This window comes from Dreissena polymorpha, chromosome 10 (genome assembly GCF_020536995.1).
Source record: "Dreissena polymorpha isolate Duluth1 chromosome 10, UMN_Dpol_1.0, whole genome shotgun sequence".
NCBI classification, from domain to species: Eukaryota; Metazoa; Mollusca; class Bivalvia; order Myida; family Dreissenidae; genus Dreissena; species Dreissena polymorpha.
In genome coordinates, this window is record NC_068364.1 from 81,325,021 (window position 1) to 81,339,326 (window position 14,306).

At 33.3% G+C, this 14,306-nt stretch overlaps 1 long non-coding RNA gene across 1 annotated transcript; it reads right to left on the reverse strand.

Moving 5' to 3' along the window:
* Window positions 1-9,581: 9,581 nt before the first annotated feature.
* On the reverse strand, window positions 9,582-10,757 carry LOC127848752 (uncharacterized). Its single transcript, XR_008034736.1, has 2 exons — window positions 10,491-10,757; window positions 9,582-9,777 (listed from the first exon to the last, which is right to left on the reverse strand). It is a non-coding gene; the product is annotated as an uncharacterized LOC127848752 (long non-coding RNA).
* Window positions 10,758-14,306: the final 3,549 nt, after the last annotated feature.

The window sequence follows — 14,306 nt, forward strand, 5'->3', positions numbered from 1 at the left end:
CTGTGAGTAAATAAAATATGTTCAAATTTATTAATAGTACAGTACTACAAGACGTGTGCTTAATATTTTAATCAACTCAAAAGTAGTATATACTTCACACTAAATTGGTTTTGCAAGTTTACGATTCAAAATAAAGCATGCGTTTACTTATAAACTGCTATAATTAGATCGAAGAGCTGTCTCACCAGCGTCATTTTAATGTATTACTGTTTAAGACCTAATCGCGATGTAGTTTATTACCGGTATTACTTCGCGTTAATAAATGAATACATGAATGTTCACTTTAAGCGGACTCCCTTAATTAATTGACGAAGGTATTTTGGCGTAGCTGTCTAACTAACGTTTTAACTTTCATTGATCTTCACCAAGATCCAACAACACGTTGGAGAAATTTTCCCCCACTTGACCTGAACGAATAACTGGCATTTTCACATTAAAAACAAATAATTAAACAAATTAATTACAAAATCGTTTTTTTCTTCTGAATTTTAGTCTGGAACACGTGTTACTAAACTTTGCTGTGTAGTATAACATAAAGGATGTACGGCAATTGGAATAGACACTATTTCTGCGGATTCGTTCATACAACACATGTGCATGTTTATGGTTCGAAACATTCATGAGTAGACGTGTCGGTACCGGCTATGTGCTTAGAATAACTTACGGTATTGTTGTCGAAATGTCAACATGGGATCCTTATTTATTGTTTTTTCAAGTTCGCAAAAATATGTGTATGGGTCTTCAAAGAAACGTATAAAAAGGTTAAATATTCATTTGCAAATTAAAATCCCGATTTGAAACGAGGCAAAATGCGAAATAAATACCATAAACCAATACCGATGTATTATGTTGATTGGCTATCGCTGTAATATATGAGTAATGACCCAGTCTCGTAAAAAATATTCAGATAATATCGGGAGTGATCAATCAAAGTGACACACATCATTTGTCTCTCGTATCTTGTTTTCATAAATACTTGTCTTCACTAGGCGTTTACATTCTCGGAGCAGGGTTAACATCAACGACATATATCTTGTTTAAGGTATTTCTTGTTTGTTTGTATTTTGGCATTTAGAAGTGAAGCGTATGTGTGTTGGTAAAACGGAAAGTGATGGTCCAGAGGTAGTTCATTTGCTTTGAGATTGTTAGTCCCATATTCGAATCATGACTCTGTATTGCCAGAATCAAGTGTACTATCGCCAATAGTATGCATGTTCGAAAATACTTAAACACTTGCACTGACCTTCGTTTTACTCCGTTTGAAGAAGAGTCAAATTTAAAGGACCGCTTTCAGGCAAGTTTGTGAAGGACCTTTAAATTTTATTAAACATGTCTCTAGCATTCTATTTCTTAACGCTCAATCCATAATTATCCCCACGCTTTTTAAAAGCGTGGGGATATTGTGGTTATCTCCGTCGTCCGTCTGTCCGTCCCGGCCACTATCTCCTCCTACACTATAAGCACTAGAACTTTGAAACTTACAACACGGTAGCTATGAGCATATGTGCGGCCCTGCACTATTTGGAACTTTGATCTGACCCTTGGGTCAAAATTTATGGAGGTTGGGGTGGGGCCAGGCCAGAGATTTTTAGTTATTTTTATGCCCCCAGTATGGTGCATTGGCCATAACTTTTGCAATATTTAAGATAGAAACTTGATATTTGGCATGCATGTGTATCTCATGGAGCTGCACATTTTTAGTGGTAAAAGGTTAAGGTCAAGGTCATGTTTCAAGTTTAAAGGTAAAAAAAAACAAATCCATGGGAAGTATAAAGCTTCAAATGGAGGTAAGTAATGAACCTGCCAAATGAGTTAAAATATTTTTAATAAATCAAAGCGGCGCAGGAGGGGGAATTGTGTTTCTGACAAACTCAAAGGTAAATAATCAAATCCAAGGGAAGTAATAAGCTTTAAAGGGCGGTAAGTAATGAACCTGCCAAATGATAAATTTTTTTTTAATAAATCAAAGCGGCGCATGAGAGGGCGTTGTGTTTTTGACAAAAACATCTTTTGTTATATGTTATTTTACATTTAACTTCTTCATTTCTACACTGATTAACTTCCAATTGATACTGAACATCTCTTATGACAATACGGTCAATCTCAAGTATGCATGGCCCCATTACCAATCCTGGGGTGCCCAGTGGGTCAAACATGCGGCGTGGGGATACGCGTCGGCCTCTGCCGCGCCATTTCTAGTTGTAATTTGAATTTAGTCAACATATCTTCGTTATTGTATGTAGATGTTTCGTCAAAAAATCATAAAATTACCACAGCCTGACTTTAACGTAACAAAAAACACATAATAAACATTGTAATAAACGTGATACAATGTCACGGTGTATTAAAACTATAAAAGTAAATTTTCATTAAACACATTAATAAACATTATTTTTTTACAACTGGCACTGATGTTTGGGATACTGGATGGGTCGGGCTCGGAACTTCTGAGCTTTGTTGCTTTCTGTGCGAACAATTTAAAACTGCCTGAGCACAGGCCTTCGTGTGTTGTTTTCAGAACGAATAACGGAAAAAATAATTGTTGGAAAAAATGGTCCACTTACGGTTGAAGTAGAAATGAATTCAATTAACGGTTTGATTGTCACAGTCATTTTTGAAAAAGGGTTTTTATAAATATGGTATTAACATTTTAAATAATAATTGTTGTTAGCAACAAATGTATGAATGTCAAATCGACCTCAACTTTAGTACAAGATCTTGGGATTTCCATAGTTAGAAAACGCGTAAAAAATCCTGACGCTATTTTTTGCCCTTATGTAGCGCACTCAATTGTTATTAACAAATATAGTTGAATTCCTTGTAAAAAGAATGCACATGTAGTTGTTGTTGTTTGTTTGTTTCAAAAATAAAAAATAAAATACTTATTAGCGCTTTTGTTATTCGATTCCATTCTTCATAATTTGAAACCGGAGATAAAATTGTCAACCGTAAATGAATATCTTGCGAAAAGATTTCAACATTGAATTACTTTGCATAAGTAATTTACTAGTAAAGAATAATTTGAACAAAATGCATGAAATTATATCAATCGATATAATAATGCAATACCAAATATAAAGCAAAGCGCCGGATTTCAATCTATCTGCTATAATGTTCTTAGGACAAATTGTGTCCCTCAGGATCAGTTGTGCAATCATGGCCAATTATCTCACCAGTACCGTGTATTAACTTCTATTTATCCCACTTTTACAGCGAAATCGGTTGATTAAAGCCCCGTTTATTAAATTTCATCTATAATCAACGGCAAGGCTATAATCAATGGCACGAAATGAAGTCATCAACTGCCGAACCGGGACTACTTTTTCCCACGCACCTCGTCACCTGTGTTTGCCAAGTGCATCAATAATAAAAACAATCTCAAATGTTTGTCAATCTTAATGACCTTAAAACAAAGGAAAGTAGCAAAAAAACGTGTTTTTTTGTCATTTATTTTTATTAAAACCTCAAGTATTAGGTAAATTTAACACTATGCAAATAGGTTCTGTTGTTGTTGCTCCCCTTTGAAGAAGTCAGTGCGAGTTGCTCCCCTTTGACCGTAGAAAACAATCGTCTGGACCAAGAAATCCTGTGTTAATTTACAAGCTGTACTCGGATATGCATCCATCTGATTTTTCTTCAAAGCATCTTTTCTACCTGGCAATACGCACACATGACACTGCATCCCGGTGATTCTTGCGTCAACAATTGGGTGTCAACAAGTTAGGTCAGATGCTGAAGGCCATGGCAAAAGACTCCGGCTTTCTCAAGCACAAGAGAATAACGAACCACTCAGTTCGCAAATTCCTGGTCCAAAAATTTCGAAATACAAATATCCACCCACTGAAACCATGGCAATAACAGGGCACAAAAATGTCCAGTCCTTAACCAATTATTCCAACATATCTGTTGAACAGCTGCAAAAGTGTTCATTCTTGCTCAGTCCAGTAAATGTAACAATCCAACAGTTCCTCTTGTACACCTTCACGCACCGAAACTATGGCCGAAATGCAGCCTAGACAACCACTGTCTACCGTCGAACAAGTTGATCTTGATGTTCGCCCCACCCAGTCACTTCACGGTTCACCAGCGTTCGAACAACTTTGCCTCACAATTCTTTGGTGCCACTTTCAACATTCAAAATGTTAATGTATATAATTAGCTTAAATCCAAGTAATCTTTGTTATTTCGTCACGAAATAACCACATATTATAACAAAAAGCAAATAATGTGCACCTCGTGATCGACTCGATAGTTTGATATCGAAAGTGAATTCACTCTGGATCAGCAGACGATTTATTTCATAAATCAATCTCTGGGTTAATGGTCGCCATCTTTCGAACTACTTTAAAAAGTACAACAACAACAATAACAGTAGAAGACAAGTTTAATTGCGAAAAGTTGAAAAATTGAGTACATGTGTCACGGTTGTTGAGTGAAATAGTGTTGTTTTCAACTGTGTATGAAGCAAGTGAACTGGTAGTGGAATAACCGAATTGTTGGTGGAAATGGAATTTAGAAATATATCTAATAATTCATCATCGTGTAGAATTATCATCAGCATCAATTCTGTGGAACCTTGCACTATTCAAAATACAAGTGTTTCATAGATATGGTGCTTTTGACATAGTTCACTAACCATCAAGACTGAAATGATTCATGCACACAGGTAAAGTAAATAATTGAATTTGTGCAGAATGTTTATTTTTTACAAATTATTATTTAATTTGACCAATTTATTTTAGATTGATTGCACTGAAACTCAAAGTCTAAAGCTTAGTAAGACACTTAAGCCAGTTTTCTGAGAAGAAACAATACTTGTTCAGAGTATAGCAGGCTCATGCGGCCTCTGGTTTATTTATTTGGCCTCGGCCTTTAACCTGGGTCGCTTTGATTTCAGGTGTTTAGCCCCCATATCAACAAGGCTCTTGACCCTATATGTAGTTATTCATATTGTTTAAAGATTTTGAGAACCCTCACTCGGTGCCAGTTGGGATAAAACAGGGACCTTCTTATAGCTAGATGAATGCATCAAATATGCCAGCAACACTTTATAATCAATAACTTTATAATTGATGATTCTGTTCTTATAACTACATTACTAATTTACCAAAACAATTTGAAACACATTTTTATGCCCCCAAAGGAGGGCATATAGTGATCGCACTGTCCGTCTGTCTATCCGTCACACTTTGCATTTAGGTTTCGAAAAAATGCTCATAACTTCTATGTCGCTTCAGATGTAACATTCATATTTGGTATGCATGTGTATATGGACAAGGCCTTCCCATACACACACAAATTTTGACCCCTTTGACCTTGAACTTAGGGTCGGCATTTAGGTTTTGAAAAATGCTCATAACTTCTATTAAAGCGTTTATCGGGGGCATATGTCATCCTACCGAGACAGCTCTTGTTTTTGCTACTGTCCTCTGCACAAACCATGATATATCTGCATATATGCATCCAACCAAATCAGTATAACTATTTGTCACTTAATTACAGTAAACTTATTGCATGTTAACTTTTCAACAATATATATATACATGTATATATAATTATATATAACAGATCTTGAAAAAAACACACATCAAACTTCAAATTGTTTTAGTAAATTATAGTCTTTAATTGGTATTGTAACATGGACACCACTCATGCATGCGACTATACAATTATACAACTATGGAACACATTATTTATGAGAAATTCCAATATATCAACATATTGTCTCAGATTTTAGGCAGATAATCTAGTGCTTTTTTGCTGCCATTTTTACTATTACACATATTTTCATTTTATGTAATGATGCATTGATCCTGTTTCTAAATTAACCAAGCAATCATGTTAAACTTTTGAAGAAAGATGTTGTCTGATAAATATAGAAAATATAAACACTACAAAGTGAACAAAATTCAGTTGAATACTGTGACCAACAAAGATTTGCCAAAGAGCAATTCAGATCATGATTTAAATTAAATACAAGTAATATGAAAGTCTGCCTATTGGATCCCAGTTAAGACTTATTTGTCAAATCTGCACATTAATTTTCCTTTAGCCATGTAGAATTGGGGACTAAATACCATCAAGTCATGTAAAAAGGAGCAGGGTATAGCACGCTGCTATTGATCTCTTGAGCTTTCACATGAATTTTACGGGCAATTTTCATACAACAAATGATATTATATAGTGTAATGGTAAAGCATTATGAGCACAAATTATACCTCTTACTAGTGGTGCAAAAATCATTTAAGTGTCACATTTCAAAAGAAAATTTATATAAAAAGGTATTATTAATTGTTAAAACGTTATAAATGGTTATTTCAATTCACTAAAGCATTTAATTACAAGAACAAGTGCATTTTATGTCCATTACAATACATGTAACAGTATTGGCATTGTATTTATCTGCATTTGATGTGCATTTAATACACTTTAAAATGCAGACAAGACACACTTCTAACAGAAACAAATGTATTTTTTTCTGCATTTTTCCAGCATTAATACTCTTCAAGTGTATTTTTTATCATCCCAAATACACTTTACCAGGAAAAAGGAATGTTAAAATGCATTTTTAGTTTGTTTTAAGTATATTTTCAAATGCATTAAGACACTCTTTTCTTTTGCAAAAAAATGTTGAACAAAAACTTGAAAATATTTAGTATACTAAAGTGTAGTAATAATTAAAGTTTTGTATGAGCATCAAAAACAGTGTCAAATTCATACCAGTGCCTATTTAGTAGCAGTAGGCCTTATATGGTCTACTTGTGGTAGAAATAATGCATTTTGTAAAATACAACATACATAAATTAAAAAATATAGCTGCCCATACAGTTCAATACAATGTTCAATTAACTACACTATGCAAAGTTAAAATATGACATCAAGCTTGGAATAATCTTTTCAATAATGAAAAATATGCTGTTTTAATTTATATGTGAAATAGACACTGCATATAAAAACTGATTTTACATCAAAACTAAATGTTTAATTTGATTTTTAGCTCCACTGGCCAAAGGTCCTGTGTCCATCGTGCATCCATGCATAAACTTTTCCTTTAAACATCTTCTCCTAAACTACTGGTCCAATTCTGATGAAATTTCTTAGGAATGTTCCTGGGGTGAACCTCTTTCAAATTTGTTCAAATTATGGGGTCAAATTTGACTCTGCCCTGGGGGTCACAAAATTGAAAATTCGCTTTAATAAGGCCTATTTTGTGAAAACTTTCAAAATCTCCCGTCCATAACCATCGGGCCTAGGGCTATCAAATTTGGTATGTAGACACATCTAATAGTCCTCTACCAAATTTGTTCAAATTATACCCCTGGGGTCAAATTTGACCCTGCCCCGGGGGTCACAAAATTGAACATATGCTTATATAGGGTATATTTTGTGAAAACTTTACAAATCTTCTCGTCCATAACCATTGGGCCTAGGGCTACCAAATTTGGTATGTAGTGGCATCTTATAGTCCTCTACCAAGTTTGTTCAAATTATGCCCCTGGGGTCAAGTTTGACCCTGCCCCGAGGGTCACAAAATTGAACATATGCTTATATAAGGCCTATTTTGTGAAAACTTTAAAAAAAATTCTTGTCCATAACAATCCGGCCTAGGGCTATCAAATTTGGTATATAGTGACATCTAATAGTCCTCTACCAAATTTGTTCAAATTTAATCCCTTGGGTCAAATTTGACCCTGCCCCGGGGGTCACAAAATTGAACATATGCTTATATAATGCCTATTTTGTGATAACTTAAAAAAAATCTTGTCCATAACCATTAGGCCTAGGGCTACACAATTTGGTATGTAGTGACATTGTATAGTCCTCTACTTAGTTTGTTCAAATTATGCCCCAGGGGTCAAATTTGACCCTGCCCCGGGGGCCACAAAATCAATCATATGCTTATAAAGTGCCTATTTTGTGAAAATTTTAAAACTCTTCTTGTCCTTAACCATAAGGCATAGGGCTACCAAATTTGGTATGTAGTGACATGTTATGGTTCTCTACCAAGTTTGTTCAAATTATGCCCCTTGGGTCAAATTTGACCCTGCCCGGGGTCACAAAACTGAACATACACTTATATGGGGCCTATTTTGTGAAAACTTTAAAAATCTTGTTGTCCATAACCATTGGGCCTAGGGCTACCAAATTTGGTATGTAGTGACATCTAATAAACCTCTACCAAATTTGTTCAAATAATGCCTCTGGGGTCAACTTTGACCCTGCCCCGGGGGGTCACAAAATTGAATAAACGCTTTTAAAGCGCCTATTTTGTGAAATCTTTAAAAATCTTCTTGTCGAAAACCATTTGGACTATGGCTACCAAATTTGGTATGCAGTAACATCTTATAGTCCTCTACCAAGTTTGTTCAAATTATGCCCTTTGGGTCAAATTTGATCCTGACCCGCATGTCACAAAATTGAACATTATATACGCTTATATCTTGCTTATTTTGTGAAAACTTTAAAAATATTCTTGTCCTTAACTCTAGGACCTAGGGCTACCACATTTTATATGTAGTGAGATATAGTAGTCCTCTACAAAATTTGCTCAAATTATGCCCCTGGGGTTAAATTTGACCCAGCCCAGAAGGTCACAAAAGTGTACATGTGCTTAAATAGGGCCTATATTTAAGTATTTGCACATGCAGAGAAATTTGTTTCAGCCTTTTTTCAGCAGTGGAGCGATACAGGGCCATCATGGCCCTCTTGTTTAAATACTCAAAAAAATGAAACCGGTTTCATGCTTGCATGAACACAGTTTATAAATGCTGTCAGAATTATAAAATATGCAATTACTATAAATACAAATGCCAGGGAAAAGTGCTTTTTGTACTAAAAAATTCGAATGAATATTACAATAATACATTCTGAATATTTTAGTATGTAATTAACAGTTTTGTCTGAGAAAATCACTAAATTTTATATATTTATTCAAATTCACATAAATCATATTTCAAAAACACATAATTACTTCAAATCCTTTCACACAATACTGAAAAAAATGCACAGTTTCTGATTGTTATTGATTCTTTATTAATTTATACATGTACCATTTTTTAATCTTGATGCATCCTCAATTGTATAATGCACATCTTAATCTGTTTTAACAATTATAATATAAAGATTAAGGCTGACTCAGTAAAATAATAATCCATGATTTCTGCAGTACTTGCAGACAAACTAGGAATACTGCTGTGATATTATCTATCTATCTAATAGGATACAAATTTGGCTTCAATAGAAAAAAAATCAAAGCATACACATGTATGAAATGTGTATGCATATATTAGTTAAACTTAAATTGATTGACCATCGATAAAAAGATATTATAATATATGTATATATATATATATATATATATATATATATATATATATATATATATATATATATATATATATATATCCTTGTAAAACTAAAAATTAAATATGTATGTTTCTATTACATCATTTAGGACTTTTATATTCAGACAAAGTAGAGTGAAGCTTAAAACAGTATCCAATTGTAACAGTCAATTTTGAGAAAATCAACCTTATAATTATTTTCTGTGTTGGTCAATGTCATAATTGGTATAAAATGTATATTGAACTGGAAGTTTTCTTTATTTTAAATGATAACATTTGCTTGGTCAGCCATAATTGTCACAATCAAGTGGTCTTTTTACACTGTAGTTTTCTCACTGACTATGGGTTTGTTCCGAGAATGAGCCACACAAAGTATCGTTGGGGAGATGAGTTGTCAATTTTATGTTTATCAGTCTTTCATAATCCAGTATACCTGTAAAAAGGGAATTTGTAACTAATAATCACACAATATACACAATTAAAATTGTATGCATTTAGATTTATTTAGTACTGCACATTACTCATTTTCCAAAAATATGTAGCAACATTACATTATATAATGCTGCAATACTAAAGTAATTTACTAATTAAAGGTCGCTGATGTGTAATGGATGTGGTGTCCACCTAATGATCTGGAGGTCACTGGTTTGATCCCCAGTGTGGGAGCATTCTTAAGAAATCTCCAAGAGACACCCAAGTACTGGTTCTAGGCCCAGGAAACGAACTCAAGAGCATTTCACATACATGTACGTAGTTAGTACTTTAAATTTAATCGAACTAAAAATGGGTTAAAACTAACAACTGAAACCCTTATTAATACATTTTATTTTGAATCAAGCAAATGTGCAAATTCATTAAAAACAATGAGTAAAATTTAAAAATTTTACTTTAAAGTAATCATGATAATTTAGATCATTTTCAGAATATTTAATGATGATAATGATACAATTATATATTCCCTAAATGATAAAAATAAATCATGTAATGTTAATTTATGAAAAAAAACGTTTTAATCTTATCAATATCATGTTAATTACAACTAGATACAGGCAATTAGATCAGAAACGTGCATTAATTATATTAATGAACAACCCAGACATTTGTAGTGATTTATGGTCACTATTTGATTAACGTTCTATACATGACCTGTCATAAAAGGTATTTTTTAGCCAGTACTACAATCGGCAATGATAGTCTGTATTGCATACATATTTCAACGTCTATTATCGATTCGCTTCCTCAAACTGAACAAATATTTAATGTTTACATCGCGAAACGTAATGCATCCAGTTTCACTTTCGGTTTGGTTGGTTTTGTAAACACCGTAATTTCATCTTAAAAATTGGATGATTGGGTGATTAAATAATAATGGAAAAGTAAATCACTTGGATAATAGGTCAAAATGCAACACAAATGAACGTTAATAGTGCTATTTATACGGGCAAAAGCCCGCGAAGCGGGCGTTGACCGTTCATACATATGGGAATTTAGACATAAAATTACATAAGAATACCACATATGGATACGTCTCAAAAAAATTTGCCACGCGACATATATTTTCGCGATGCTATTTATGAACTTAAACAAATCAAAAACACTTTGACATATGCTAAATCACATGTAAATACATACCTCAGGAGAAGTTATATCAATGACATCATAATTGTGTAGCGAATCGCTCTAAATATTCTCGCATTATTTGTTTTTCTTCGCAACCGTTCCAGAATTAGGTCATTACTCAATTATCTCCCCTGAATGCTCTTCTTCAGTTGGGATAAGCCGAATACTGGTTCACTACATATAGTAACAGTCTTCACCGAACACAATTTACGGGAACGTAACCCGTCTTTAATATATTGCCGAATCTCAGATTTCTGTCGAATTTATTTGCTTTGATCTTTTCGATATCTTATTGTTATTATTATCCTGACAAATCACAAACGCTTGTTAAAAAATTATTTGTTTTAAACACTAGAGTTGGCATCTCTATTCTTCCAGTATTCTCGCGGTATTTCAATAACGACACCCTACTGTTTATGTATCAGAATTTGTGACGCATTTTCCATTCGCTCTCAGAAAGAAGTTTTACGTGTGACCATGAGCAATATTCTGGTAAGTTGTCGTTGTTATCCACCAGAAACACATTTATTCACAAATTTTTATGATATGCAGATCTAACTTTTTAGTCTTTTAGCTTTAATTTTTAACGTATTTACACCTCGTCTGCTCGCACTTTACCGATATCCCGAAAGGTTACATATCACTATAATTAGTTTAGGCCTAAAACCACAAAATCCGATACCGTTGGAATTTTCGTACCACAATCTTACGTAAAAAATCTCCCAGATTCGAAAAAAAGGCATTTATACATTGTCTGCATTATTGATCAAATTTTAAGATATTTGTTGGTTTTCCGTTTTTAGAAGCTGTTCTGCCAAGGCAAGAGCTGGGCATTATACAAGCCATTCTATCCAGCAAAACTGACAGTAAACCACAGTTTTGGTTTACAGAAATCAAAAAAGGAGGGATTCCCGAACTATCAAAATGTCCAAGCTATACACACAGTTATTATCTGTGGTGATCTTTATTGGTTCTGTTTGTTTACTTGGATGGAACATGTGTGAACTTTTATAGAACTTTGAAAAGTCTATATATGTCTATCTATAAACAGAAACAGCTATGGTATAATAAGATCAGATGTGCAAACAATGTCAAAGGGTTGTTAAATTAACAATTTGAAGGCAGTTATGCTGAAAAAATATGAAAAGTTTCCATGCAAATTTTTTCTGTATATCGACAAGTGTCTGCCGATTATTGTCAAACTAGTAATACAAAACTTACCACAAGTATGTAAAAGCACTAAGTACCTGTGATCATTTTTAGTAAGATAGTGTAATTCTAAACAGTAGCAAATAGCTTGTTTAGTAAATGCATAATGCAATTAATATGATTTCTGTTCTATTGTGTAATTAATAAATTGGTTGTTACTTGCTAATCCATGATAAATGTTGTATGGCTAGTGCAAAACCAGCAATGTTAATTTTGTAAAAGGTAATACAATAACACCACTTTGTAATTTCATATACATAAATATTCTTGAAATGTAGGTTGATGAGTTTTACTTATTTTGTAACTATTATTTTATGTGCAAAAAAATGATGTGAAGTGTTTTGTATATCCACACAATACCACGTATCTTTTTATATATGTACTGTATTATGTGTTATTTGAATGTTTAAATAAAAAAATATGGATGATATAACATGATGCATTCTAATATTTGCATTCAAATTGTAACTATAGAGCTAAGTGTATGCAGTTTAGACTGTGATTTTAGAATTGCTACAAAATGGCTAGTTTTTTAGTGGCGACAAAATTTAAACTATTCAACAATAGTTTGCGAAAGGAAATTAGAAACCTGCAAGATACCTGTATTTATTAAATATTTTAATTGCGAAACGAGTATGTTGTTATGCTGTTACACATAATTATACATTGATAATAAATAAGAAGACAATTAGTGGTGTTAACGTTTCCCAACAGTAGAAATCATTCTTCTGATGAAGTCAGTGATATACAGACGAAAGCTCCAGGTATGGCTTTCAATACGTAGTGTGTGTTATTTGGCAGTCTAAAACTTATTGGATTAAAAAAAAATCCTGTCAAATTTGTCAATCAAAATTGATTTGACACATCACATGATTTTGATTATGTTAAATCAGTGTACTGTATGCTAAATGCAACTGCTTTAGCAAGCTGTCAAGTTGAATTGAGACATTTGATGAAACAAACTGTTTCGTAGGTAGGACCAGTACATGTACTTAGTGTCTATATGACGTACCATGACGTCGAAAGTCTACAAGACCTACTAAGTAGAACAATCAATGTACTTCGACGTACAATTTTCACCGACTCTTGAGTGTTAGCCAATCAGAAGACACCTTACGTCTGTTGCTTTTAGAGATATTTGACATTGAACATTATTATTATTATTATTATTATTATTATTATTTATACCGAATTATGCGACTATCGACTGCTTACTCATAGATATTGTGGGTATTTATTAAACATTATTATTATAATTTATACCAAATTATGCCACTATCGACCGCTAACTCGTAGATATTGTGCGTATTTATTGACCTGGCGTGGCTGAATTAACCTCTGACTTATGCAAGTTATGGTTATCACAAAATACGACCAACGGGGAGGTTATAATACATTATTTATCCCGTAAATGCTTGGTAACTGTTTGGTTACCGTTGGGAATTTCCTGCACAGTAATGCGCTGGACGGTCGTGATACTCCGCCCCGCATGATCAATAAATACTCACAATATGCTGAATAATTTTAATTTTAAAAAGGTAACAATTGAATCTTCTTCAAATTTGTATACAATCTAATTCAATGCATAAATACTTGAAACTTCTATGTGTTGTTTTTTTGCCATTCTGATATTTTTATTCATTTTGTCCTCAATTAAAAAAAGAGATTTTAAACATTTATTATGAATAAAACTGAATGAAAAGCGGCTCAAGAGACTAGTGTTTTGATTGGCTGTTCAGAAAAATTAATGTGTACTTAGAAGTACAAACATGTATGTTGAAGTATAAATTGTACTTTGACGTACAAATATATACTTCGAAGTGTATTTTATATTTATGTCGACGTACAATTATTGTACTTCGACGTACATTTCTCTTTTTAACTTGTAGGTCTTCTTGACTTTCATCCCAAATGGTACGCCATAGTATGTCTTTAGGGTTATCTAAAGAATGCTCCCACTTAAGGAATCAATACATAGACCTCCCAGTGACTAAGCCAGTTAGCAGACAACCCATCCACTATACCACAGACACCGAACCAGCTATAAATTCCTGTGGCTAGAAAAAAAAAAGATGCTAGATCTTTAAGCTTGGAACATGTAACTCGTTTTAAGATTGTTTTTTTGGATGCATT